This window comes from Anopheles nili (assembly GCF_943737925.1).
Source record: "Anopheles nili chromosome X unlocalized genomic scaffold, idAnoNiliSN_F5_01 X_unloc_11, whole genome shotgun sequence".
NCBI lineage: Eukaryota > Metazoa > Arthropoda > Insecta > Diptera > Culicidae > Anopheles > Anopheles nili.
Window position 1 is genome coordinate 135001 of NW_026525469.1, and position 12500 is coordinate 147500.

General features: G+C 51.7%; 1 pseudogene; it reads left to right on the forward strand.

Moving 5' to 3' along the window:
- Positions 1-1462, forward strand: part of LOC128729433 (large subunit ribosomal RNA) — a 7102-nt pseudogene extending 5640 nt beyond the window's left edge.
- The last annotated feature ends 11038 nt before the right edge of the window (positions 1463-12500 follow it).

Here is a 12500-nt window from a genome sequence, read left to right on the forward strand (position 1 = left end):
GCTCGAGGATGAGCCTCTCCAGAACCTTTCCCACCGTGTCTAGCATACACAGTGGGCGGTACGACGAGCTCTCGCCCGGAGGCTTCCCCGGTTTCGGAATGAGCACCAGTCGCTGTCTCTTCCATGCCGCGGGAAACGAAGCACGGTCGAGACAGTCCTGGTAAAGCCTTCGCAGCACGTCTGGGTGTTCACTTATCAGCACCTTCACAGCAGCGTTCGGGATGCCGTCGAGGCCTGGTGCCTTCCTCGAACTCATCCGCGATGCTATCACTTGTAGTTCCTCGATGGTTACCGGACGGAGGGTGTTCTCTCCGGGAGCAAGATGGCTTGGCTCTGGCCAATCGAAAGAAGGGTGCTCTGGGAACAGGTCAGCAACAATGCGATCCAAGGTCGCTCGGTCAGTCTCCGGTGGTGCGCGACTGCCACGGAGAGACGTGAGTACGACCTGGTACCCTGCCCCAAACACATCATCCTCAACGGCGTCGATCAACTCCTGGAACCGCCGTTCCTTGCTCCGTCGAATCTCCTTCTGCAGAGTTCGTCGTGCAGCCAGATGACTTGCTGCAGCGACCTCACGCTCTGGCGCGTTCGACATGCGCAGAGCGTGGTCCCGGGCTACTCTGCAGGCCTGTTGCAGCTGTGAGATTTCCGGGGTCCACCAGAACACATTGCTTCGACGTCCGTGCTGTCGCGGGTTTACTCTCTGCATCGTCTCGTCACAAGCTCCAGCCAATGCTTTGACGAGCGTCGCAGGGCAGACAGCAGCCTCGGTGATCTTCCAGGCCTTGAGGGCCTCGCGATAGCACAGGGATAACTGGCTTGTGGCCGCCAAGCGTTCATAGCGACGTGGCTTTTTGATCCTTCGATGTCGGCTCTTCCTATCATTGTGAAGCAAAATTCACCAAGCGTAGGATTGTTCACCCTTTCAAGGGAACGTGAGCTGGGTTTAGACCGTCGTGAGACAGGTTAGTTTTACCCTACTGGTGTGTGCCGCGCGCAGCTATCCTAACGGAATTCCTGTGCAGTACGAGAGGAACCACAGGTACGGACCACTGGCTCAATACTAGTTCGACCGGACTTTGGTATGAAGCTACGTCCGCTGGATTATGCCTGAACGCCTCTAAGGTCGTAGCCAAACCGAGCCGATAGCGCCTCCAACCCCCATTAGGTGATCGTAAGCTAGCGGGCCTATCAACCCTCCGAGACCCGCCGGGGCTTCGCCTGAACCCCTGCGTCTCATCCCCCGTTACACACTGGGCCGCATCGCGCGGGGCCGCACTCGCACGTGCTAGTACCTTACCACAGGGAACGCCGGAGTCCGTCGGCCCCGTCGACCGTGGATACACCTAGTTTCGACACCTACCGACCGCCCGCAAACGACGGGACTTCAGGCTGGGAGACGCGAGTTGCAGAGAGGCGTACGCTTCGATCCTCTCACTCTACCCATGCTTGGTGGTTTGCCACACGACGTGGCGAGATGCGATGGTGGCCCTCCACACGCGGGGGTCATCACGCGTGTGCGTAAGGTACCTGCAGCAGGTGCAGGTGCCTGGGTGCGTGCCATGGTGATGATGGTACCACCTAGTCGGGAGTGTGCGGGAGTCACACACCGGCTGCGCGCCACCTGTGGGAGCTTGCTCCTGCAAGGTGCCGCAAGTCGCTTGGGTAAGGCGACGCTGCACACACGTGGTGTGCTATGTGCAGAAGGGTGTGCTGCTGTGGTGTGTCCTAGTGGGTGGTGTGCTTGTGCCCCAGACATGGGGTGCATGTGCGCTACTGGCTGCGGTGCACCATAGCTACCCGAATGGAGCGATAGAGAGGAGGTGAGCTTTAGCGGGTCAAGTCCATTGGGCTTGATCCGCGAAAAGCACCAAGTCCCGAAAGTCGAAGCCCGAGTTGCTATGGTGTGCGAAAAGCTGCATTTAATGTTGAAAAAAAGTACAAGTCCCAAAACTTGACATCCCGAAAAATTTCAACTTGCTGCATAGCACCAGGCGTACACACGGAGGAGATTGTTGCGAGACGAACACGCTGTTGGAAGACAACCGAATGCACGCGGGATTGCTCACGGAGCAAGCGCAAGCACGCGAAACAGCTTGCACGGGTGATGGACCACATTGGACGAGTGACGGTTACCGGTTACCAGTGGGTTAGCCATGTTGTAACGGGCTAAGAGGCCTGTTCAGCCAGAGTGTACGGAGTTCAGATGGCTAGGTGCGCACGCAGGCATCGAGGTTTTGATGGTTTGCGCAGAGTTGTAGCACGGCAGAGAGCGCGCCGGAGCAGTTTCAGTCCAATCGGACGATGCGCGGGTGTTTTACAGAACATTGAAAGTTGTATGGAAGAAAACCCCTGGCAGTATGCAATATATGGGAAAACACGAAATACTCTCGGATGGAGGTGTCTGAGAAGTTTGGCGTATATGGACGAAAGTTAGCCACGGTGGTGTTCTAACATCGGTACTTGGGACGCAAAATCGTCGGACGCATGGTTTCGAAGCAATGTGCGAAAAACGGGCCAAAACGGTGCACGAAAAAAGGGGCACGCGCTATATCTGGCAGAAGGAGAACTCTGCGAGGTGTTGTGTGTATGGACGAAAAGTAGGCACTACGGAGTTGAGCAAACGCGCCGAAGACCGCAACTCGATATCTCCAACCGGCTGGTCGGTAGAGCGATTCCCAACACCCCATAGACACCGCAATGGGTGAAAATCGGCCAAGTCCCAGAAATGGGTTTTCACCCAAAAACAGGGTGATGGAGACATTGTACGGAATTGGCGTATATGGACGAAACTTAGCCACGGTGGTGTTCTAACATCACTACTTGGGACACAAAACCGTCGCACGCATGGTTTAGAAGCGATGTACGAAAAACAGGCCAAAATGGTGCACGAACAAAGGGGCACGCGCTATATCTGGCAGAAGGAGAACTCTGCGAGGTGTTGTGTGTATGGACGAAAAGTAGGCATTACGGAGTTGAGCAAACGCGCCGAAGACCGCAACTCGATATCTCCAACCGGCTGGTCGGTAGAGCGATTCCCAACACCCCATAGACACCGCAATGGGTGAAAATCGGCCAAGTCCCAGAAATGGGTTTTCACCCAAAAACAGGGTGATGGAGACATTGCACGGAGTTGGCGTATATGGACGAAAGTTAGCCACGGTGGTGTTCTAACATCGGTACTTGGGACGCAAAACCGTCGGACGCATGGTTTCGAAGCGATGTGCGAAAAACGGGCCAAAACGGTGCACGAGCAAAGGGGCACGCGCTATATCTGGCAGAAGGAGAACTCTGCGAGGTGTTGTGTGTATGGACGAAAAGTAGGCATTACGGAGTTGAGCAAACGCGCCGAAGACCGCAACTCGATATCTCCAACCGGCTGGTCGGTAGAGCGATTCCCAACACCCCATAGACACCGCAATGGGTGAAAATCGGCTAAGTCCCTGAAATGGGTTTTCACCCAAAAACAGGGTGTTGGAGACATTGCACGGAGTTGGCGTATATGGACGAAAGTTAGCCACGGTGGTGTTCTAACATCGGTACTTGGGACGCAAAAGCGTCGGACGCATGGTTTCGAAGCGATGTGCGAAAAACGGGCAAAAATGGTGCACGAACAAAGGGGCACGCGCTATATCTGGCAGAAGGAGAACTCTGCGAGGTGTTGTGTGTATGGACGAAAAGTAGGCATTACGGAGTTGAGCAAACGCGCCGAAGACCGTGAATCGATATCTCCAACCGGCTGGTCGGTAGAGCGATTCCCAACACCCCATAGACACCGCAATGGGTGAAAATCGGCTAAGTCCCTGAAATGGGTTTTCACCCAAAAACAGGGTGTTGGAGACATTGCACGGAGTTGGCGTATATGGACGAAAGTTAGCCACGGTGGTGTTCTAACATCGGTACTTGGGACGCAAAAGCGTCGGACGCATGGTTTCGAAGCGATGTGCGAAAAACGGGCCAAAATGGTGCACGAACAAAGGGACACGCGCTATATCTGGCAGAAGGAGAACTCTGCGAGGTGTTGTGTGTATGGACGAAAAGTAGGCATTACGGAGTTGAGCAAACGCGCCGAAGACCGTGAATCGATATCTCCAACCGGCTGGTCGGTAGAGCGATTCCCAACACCCCATAGACACCGCAATGGGTGAAAATCGGCTAAGTCCCAGAAATGGGTTTTCACCCAAAAACAGGGTGATGGAGACATTGCACGGAGTTGGCGTATATGGACGAAAGTTAGCCACGGTGGTGTTCTAACATCGGTGCTTGGGACGCAAAAGCGTCGGACGCATGGTTTCGAGGCAATGTGCGAAAAACGGGCCAAAACGGTGCACGAACAAAGGGGCACGCGCTTTATCTGGCAGAAGGAGAACTCTGCGAGGTGTTGTGTGTATGGACGAAAAGTAGGCATTACGGAGTTGAGCAAACGCGCCGAAGACCGCAACTCGATATCTCCAACCGGCTGGTCGGTAGAGCGATTCCCAACACCCCATAGACACCGCAATGGGTGAAAATCGGCTGAGTCCAAGAAATGGGTTTTCACCCAAAAACAGGGTGATGGAGACATTGCACGGAGTTGGCGTATATGGACGAAAGTTAGCCACGGTGGTGTTCTAACATCGGTACTTGGGACGCAAAACCGTCGGACGCATGGTTTCGAAGCGATGTACGAAAAACAGGCCAAAATGGTGCACGAACAAAGGGGCACGCGCTATATCTGGCAGAAGGAGAACTCTGCGAGGTGTTGTGTGTTTGGACGAAAAGTAGGCATTACGAAGTTGAGCAAACGCGCCGAAGGCCACAAAACGATATCTCCAACCGGCTGGTCAGTAGAGCGATTCCCAACACCCCATAGACACCGCAATGGGTGAAAATCGGCTAAGTCCCAATATGTACCTTCAGAGGGGCATATCTCGAAAACTTCTCGTCAGATCGGGGCCAAATGCACAGAGAAGACACATGTCGAGGAGTTGTTTCGGATGAGCGATAGTGGTTTTTGGGTGAAAATGTACCCCTAAACCTTGTACAGAGAGGACCCCTTCCGTAGAGCAAAATCCTGAAGGTCGGGGTCGCGCAAGGGTCGACATGGGTCGAGGTGGACTATCATGCGAAACCACTTTTTTCGGTCCCTACGGTGCCCCTAGATGATGAAAAGTACAATCCGAGGTTGATTACGAACACTTTTGTGCACCCCCTTCCGTAGAGCAAAATCCTGAAGGTCGGGGTCGCGCAAGGGTCGACATGGGTCGAGGTGGACTATCATGCGAAACCACTTTTTTTGGTCCCTACGGTGCCCCTAGATGATGAAAAGTACAATCCGAGGTTAATTACGAACACTTTTGTGCACCCCCTTCCGTAGAGCAAAATCCTGAAGGTCGGGGTTGCGCACAAGTCGACCCCCTTCCGTAGAGCAAAATCCTGAAGGTCGGGGTCGCGCAAGGGTCGACATGGGTCGAGGTGGACTATCATGCGAAACCACTTTTTTCGGTCCCTACGGTGCCCCTAGATGATGAAAAGTACAATCCGAGGTTAATTACGAACACTTTTGTGCACCCCCTTCCGTAGAGCAAAATCCTGAAGGTCGGGGTTGCGCACAAGTAGACCCCCTTCCGTAGAGCAAAATCCTGAAGGTCGGGGTCGCGCAAGGGTCGACATGGGTCGAGGTGGACTATCATGCGAAACCACTTTTTTCGGTCCCTACGGTGCCCCTAGATGATGAAAAGTACAATCCGAGGTTGATTACGAACACTTTTGTGCACCCCCTTCCGTAGAGCAAAATCCTGAAGGTCGGGGTTGCGCACAAGTAGACCCCCTTCCGTAGAGCAAAATCCTGAAGGTCGGGGTCGCGCAAGGGTCGACATGGGTCGAGGTGGACTATCATGCGAAACCACTTTTTTCGGTCCCTACGGTGCCCCTAGATGATGAAAAGTACAATCCGAGGTTGATTACGAACACTTTTGTGCACCCCCTTCCGTAGAGCAAAATCCTGAAGGTCGGGGTCGCGCAAGGGTCGACATGGGTCGAGGTGGACTATCATGCGAAACCACTTTTTTCGGTCCCTACGGTGCCCCTAGATGATGAAAAGTACAATCCGAGGTTGATTACGAACACTTTTGTGCACCCCCTTCCGTAGAGCAAAATCCTGAAGGTCGGGGTTGCGCACAAGTAGACCCCCTTCCGTAGAGCAAAATCCTGAAGGTCGGGGTCGCGCAAGGGTCGACATGGGTCGAGGTGGACTATCATGCGAAACCACTTTTTTCGGTCCCTACGGTGCCCCTAGATGATGAAAAGTACAATCCGAGGTTGATTACGAACACTTTTGTGCACCCCCTTCCGTAGAGCAAAATCCTGAAGGTCGGGGTCGCGCAAGTGTCGACATGGGTCGAGGTGGACTATCATGCGAAACCACTTTTTTCGGTCCCTACGGTGCCCCTAGATGATGAAAAGTACAATCCGAGGTTGATTACGAACACTTTTGTGCACCCCCTTCCGTAGAGCAAAATCCTGAAGGTCGGGGTCGCGCAAGGGTCGACATGGGTCGAGGTGGACTATCATGCGAAACCACTTTTTTCGGTCCCTACGGTGCCCCTAGATGATGAAAAGTACAATCCGAGGTTGATTACGAACACTTTTGTGCACCCCCTTCCGTAGAGCAAAATCCTGAAGGTCGGGGTCGCGCAAGGGTCGACATGGGTCGAGGTGGACTATCATGCGAAACCACTTTTTTCGGTCCCTACGGTGCCCCTAGATGATGAAAAGTACAATCCGAGGTTGATTACGAACACTTTTGTGCACCCCCAAAAATGGCCAAAATCCTGAAGGTCCGGGTTCTCGGGGCGGTCGAGGCCCTCGGACGTGCACAAAAAGTCGGTACCCACGCCGAGCTTCAGAATTTGGTCTCCTGAGACTAAGTCCCAACCGAAACTGGCAACCCACAAAAGTGTACCAAGGAGTGGTCGGATCGAGTTACAGTGTTCGAGAGTATTAACGAGGATGGTTATACGCAACTTTTTGCTAAAGGTGTCCAAGACCGTCAGACCCTTACTTACGGAGATATAAGACACGTGCGTGGTTGCCCGTGCCGAGCTTCAGAAATGTTGCTCCAGAGACTAAGTCCCAGAAAACCTTCCGACCCCAAAAACTCCCAGAAGGAGTCGTCGGATCGTTTCGCGATGTTCTAGTGAAATGTTCAACTAGACGGAATGCAACTTTTACCTAAAGGGGTCCAAGACCGTCAGACGCTTAGGTACGGAGATACGGGCATGGGTCGGTTTTCCCCATACAAAATACCCCATGGAAAACTGCAAAACCCCAAAACAGGTCGAAGGAGTGGTCGGATCGTTTCGTGGTGTTCTAGTGAAATGTTCCATTCGATAGGGCGCAACTTTTTGCTAAAGGTGTCCAAGACCGTCAGACCCTTACTTACGGAGATATAAGACACGTGCGTGGTTGCTCGTGCCGAGCTTCAGAAATGTTGCTCCAGAGACTAAGTCCCAGAAAACCTTCTGACCCCAAAAACTCCCAGAAGGAGTCGTCGGATCGTTTCGCGATGTTCTAGTGAAATGTTCAGCTCGACGGAATGCAACTTTTACCTAAAGGGGTCCAAGACCGTCAGACGCTTAGGTACGGAGATACGGGCATGGGTCGGTTTTCCCCATACAAAATACCCCATGGAAAACTGCAAAACCCCAAAACAGGTCGAAGGAGTGGTCGGATCGTTTCGTGGTGTTCTAGTGAAATGTTCCATTCGATAGGGCGCAACTTTTTGCTAAAGGTGTCCAAGACCGTCAGACACTTACTTACGGAGATATAAGACACGTGCGTGGTTGCTCGTGCCGAGCTTCAGAAATGTTGCTCCAGAGACTAAGTCCCAGAAAACCTTCCGACCCCAAAAACTCCCAGAAGGAGTCGTCGGATCGTTTCGCGATGTTCTAGTGAAATGTTCAGCTCGACGGAATGCAACTTTTACCTAAAGGGGTCCAAGACCGTCAGACGCTTAGGTACGGAGATACGGGCATGGGTCGGTTTTCCCCATACAAAATACCCCATGGAAAACTGCAAAACCCCAAAACAGGTCGAAGGAGTGGTCGGATCGTTTCGTGGTGTTCTAGTGAAATGTTCCATTCGATAGGGCGCAACTTTTTGCTAAAGGTGTCCAAGACCGTCAGACCCTTACTTACGGAGATATAAGACACGTGCGTGGTTGCTCGTGCCGAGCTTCAGAAATGTTGCTCCAGAGACTAAGTCCCAGAAAACCTTCCGACCCCAAAAACTCCCAGAAGGAGTCGTCGGATCGTTTCGCGATGTTCTAGTGAAATGTTCAGCTCGACGGAATGCAACTTTTACCTAAAGGGGTCCAAGACCGTCAGACGCTTAGGTACGGAGATACGGGCATGGGTCGGTTTTCCCCATACAAAATACCCCATGGAAAACTGCAAAACCCCAAAACAGGTCGAAGGAGTGGTCGGATCGTTTCGTGGTGTTCTAGTGAAATGTTCCATTCGATAAGACGCAACTTTTTGCTAAAGGTGTCCAAGACCGTCAGACCCTTACTTACGGAGATATAAGACACGTGCGTGGTTGCTCGTGCCGAGCTTCAGAAATGTTGCTCCAGAGACTAAGTCCCAGAAAACCTTCCGACCCCAAAAACTCCCAGAAGGAGTCGTCGGATCGTTTCGCGATGTTCTAGTGAAATGTTCAGCTCGACGAAATGCAACTTTTACCTAAAGGGGTCCAAGACCGTCAGACGCTTAGGTACGGAGATACGGGCATGGGTCGGTTTTCCCCATACAAAATACCCCATGGAAAACTGCAAAACCCCAAAACAGGTCGAAGGAGTGGTCGGATCGTTTCGTGGTGTTCTAGTGAAATGTTCCATTCGATAGGGCGCAACTTTTTGCTAAAGGTGTCCAAGACCGTCAGACCCTTACTTACGGAGATATAAGACACGTGCGTGGTTGCTCGTGCCGAGCTTCAGAAATGTTGCTCCAGAGACTAAGTCCCAGAAAACCTTCGGACCCCAAAAACTCCCAGAAGGAGTCGTCGGATCGTTTCGCGATGTTCTAGTGAAATGTTCAGCTCGACGGAATGCAACTTTTACCTAAAGGGGTCCAAGACCGTCAGACGCTTAGGTACGGAGATACGGGCATGGGTCGGTTTTCCCCATACAAAATACCCCATGGAAAACTGCAAAACCCCAAAACAGGTCGAAGGAGTGGTCGGATCGTTTCGTGGTGTTCTAGTGAAATGTTCCATTCGATAGAGCGCAACTTTTTGCTAAAGGTGTCCAAGACCGTCAGACCCTTACTTACGGAGATATAAGACACGTGCGTGGTTGCTCGTGCCGAGCTTCAGAAATGTTGCTCCAGAGACTAAGTCCCAGAAAACCTTCGGACCCCAAAAACTCCCAGAAGGAGGCGTCGGATCGTTTCGCGATGTTCTAGTGAAATGTTCAGCTCGACGGAATGCAACTTTTACCTAAAGGGGTCCAAGACCGTCAGACGCTTAGGTACGGAGATACGGGCATGGGTCGGTTTTCCCCATACAAAATACCCCATGGAAAACTGCAAAACCCCAAAACAGGTCGAAGGAGTGGTCGGATCGTTTCGTGGTGTTCTAGTGAAATGTTCCATTCGATAGGGCGCAACTTTTTGCTAAAGGTGTCCAAGACCGTCAGACCCTTACTTACGGAGATATAAGACACGTGCGTGGTTGCTCGTGCCGAGCTTCAGAAATGTTGCTCCAGAGACTAAGTCCCAGAAAACCTTCGGACCCCAAAAACTCCCAGAAGGAGTCGTCGGATCGTTTCGCGATGTTCTAGTGAAATGTTCAGCTCGACGGAATGCAACTTTTACCTAAAGGGGTCCAAGACCGTCAGACGCTTAGGTACGGAGATACGGGCATGGGTCGGTTTTCCCCATACAAAATACCCCATGGAAAACTGCAAAACCCCAAAACAGGTCGAAGGAGTGGTCGGATCGTTTCGTGGTGTTCTAGTGAAATGTTCCATTCGATAAGACGCAACTTTTTGCTAAAGGTGTCCAAGACCGTCAGACCCTTACTTACGGAGATATAAGACACGTGCGTGGTTGCTCGTGCCGAGCTTCAGAAATGTTGCTCCAGAGACTAAGTCCCAGAAAACCTTCCGACCCCAAAAACTCCCAGAAGGAGTCGTCGGATCGTTTCGCGATGTTCTAGTGAAATGTTCAGCTCGACGAAATGCAACTTTTACCTAAAGGGGTCCAAGACCGTCAGACGCTTCGGTACGGAGATACGGGCATGGGTCGGTTTTCCTCATACAAAATACCCCATGGAAAACTGCAAAACCCCAAAACAGGTCGAAGGAGTGGTCGGATCGTTTCGTGGTGTTCTAGTGAAATGTTCCATTCGATAGGGCGCAACTTTTTGCTAAAGGTGTCCAAGACCGTCAGACCCTTACTTACGGAGATATAAGACACGTGCGTGGTTGCTCGTGCCGAGCTTCAGAAATGTTGCTCCAGAGACTAAGTCCCAGAAAACCTTCCGACCCCAAAAACTCCCAGAAGGAGTCGTCGGATCGTTTCGCGATGTTCTAGTGAAATGTTCAGCTCGACGGAATGCAACTTTTACCTCAAGGGGTCCAAGACCGTCAGACGCTTAGGTACGGAGATACGGGCATGGGTCGGTTTTCCCCATACAAAATACCCCATGGAAAACTGCAAAACCCCAAAACAGGTCGAAGGAGTGGTCGGATCGTTTCGTGGTGTTCTAGTGAAATGTTCCATTCGATAGGGCGCAACTTTTTGCTAAAGGTGTCCAAGACCGTCAGACCCTTACTTACGGAGATATAAGACACGTGCGTGGTTGCTCGTGCCGAGCTTCAGAATTGTTGCTCCAGAGACTAAGTCCCAGAAAACCTTCCGACCCCAAAAACTCCCAGAAGGAGTCGTCGGATCGTTTCGCGATGTTCTAGTGAAATGTTCAGCTCGACGAAATGCAACTTTTACCTAAAGGGGTCCAAGACCGTCAGACGCTTAGGTACGGAGATACGGGCATGGGTCGGTTTTCCCCATACAAAATACCCCATGGAAAACTGCAAAACCCCAAAACAGGTCGAAGGAGTGGTCGGATCGTTTCGTAGTGTTCTAGTGAAATGTTCCATTCGATAGGGCGCAACTTTTTGCTAAAGGTGTCCAAGACCGTCAGACACTTACTTACGGAGATATAAGACACGTGCGTGGTTGCTCGTGCCGAGCTTCAGAAATGTTGCTCCAGAGACTAAGTCCCAGAAAACCTTCCGACCCCAAAAACTCCCAGAAGGAGTCGTCGGATCGTTTCGCGATGTTCTAGTGAAATGTTCAGCTCGACGGAATGCAACTTTTACCTAAAGGGGTCCAAGACCGTCAGACGCTTAGGTACGGAGATACGGGCATGGGTCGGTTTTCCCCATACAAAATACCCCATGGAAAACTGCAAAACCCCAAAACAGGTCGAAGGAGTGGTCGGATCGTTTCGTGGTGTTCTAGTGAAATGTTCCATTCGATAGGGCGCAACTTTTTGCTAAAGGTGTCCAAGACCGTCAGACCCTTACTTACGGAGATATAAGACACGTGCGTGGTTGCTCGTGCCGAGCTTCAGAAATGTTGCTCCAGAGACTAAGTCCCAGAAAACCTTCCGACCCCAAAAACTCCCAGAAGGAGTCGTCGGATCGTTTCGCGATGTTCTAGTGAAATGTTCAGCTCGACGGAATGCAACTTTTACCTAAAGGGGTCCAAGACCGTCAGACGCTTAGGTACGGAGATACGGGCATGGGTCGGTTTTCCCCATACAAAATACCCCATGGAAAACTGCAAAACCCCAAAACAGGTCGAAGGAGTGGTCGGATCGTTTCGTGGTGTTCTAGTGAAATGTTCCATTCGATAGGGCGCAACTTTTTGCTAAAGGTGTCCAAGACCGTCAGACCCTTACTTACGGAGATATAAGACACGTGCGTGGTTGCTCGTGCCGAGCTTCAGAAATGTTGCTCCAGAGACTAAGTCCCAGAAAACCTTCCGACCCCAAAAACTCCCAGAAGGAAGCGTCGGATCGTTTCGCGATGTTCTAGTGAAATGTTCAGCTCGACGAAATGCAACTTTTACCTAAAGGGGTCCAAGACCGTCAGACGCTTAGGTACGGAGGTACGGGCATGGGTCGGTTTTCCCCATACAAAATACCCCATGGAAAACTGCAAAACCCCAAAACAGGTCGAAGGAGTGGTCGGATCGTTTCGTGGTGTTTTAGTGAAATGTTCCAATCGATAGGGCGCAACTTTTTGCTAAAGGTGTCCAAGACCGTCAGACACTTACTTACGGAGATATAAGACACGTGCGTGGTTGCTCGTGCCGAGCTTCAGAAATGTTGCTCCAGAGACTAAGTCCCAGAAAACCTTCCGACCCCAAAAACTCCCAGAAGGAGTCGTCGGATCGTTTCGCGATGTTCTAGTGAAATGTTCAGCTCGACGGAATGCAACTTTTACCTTAAGGGGT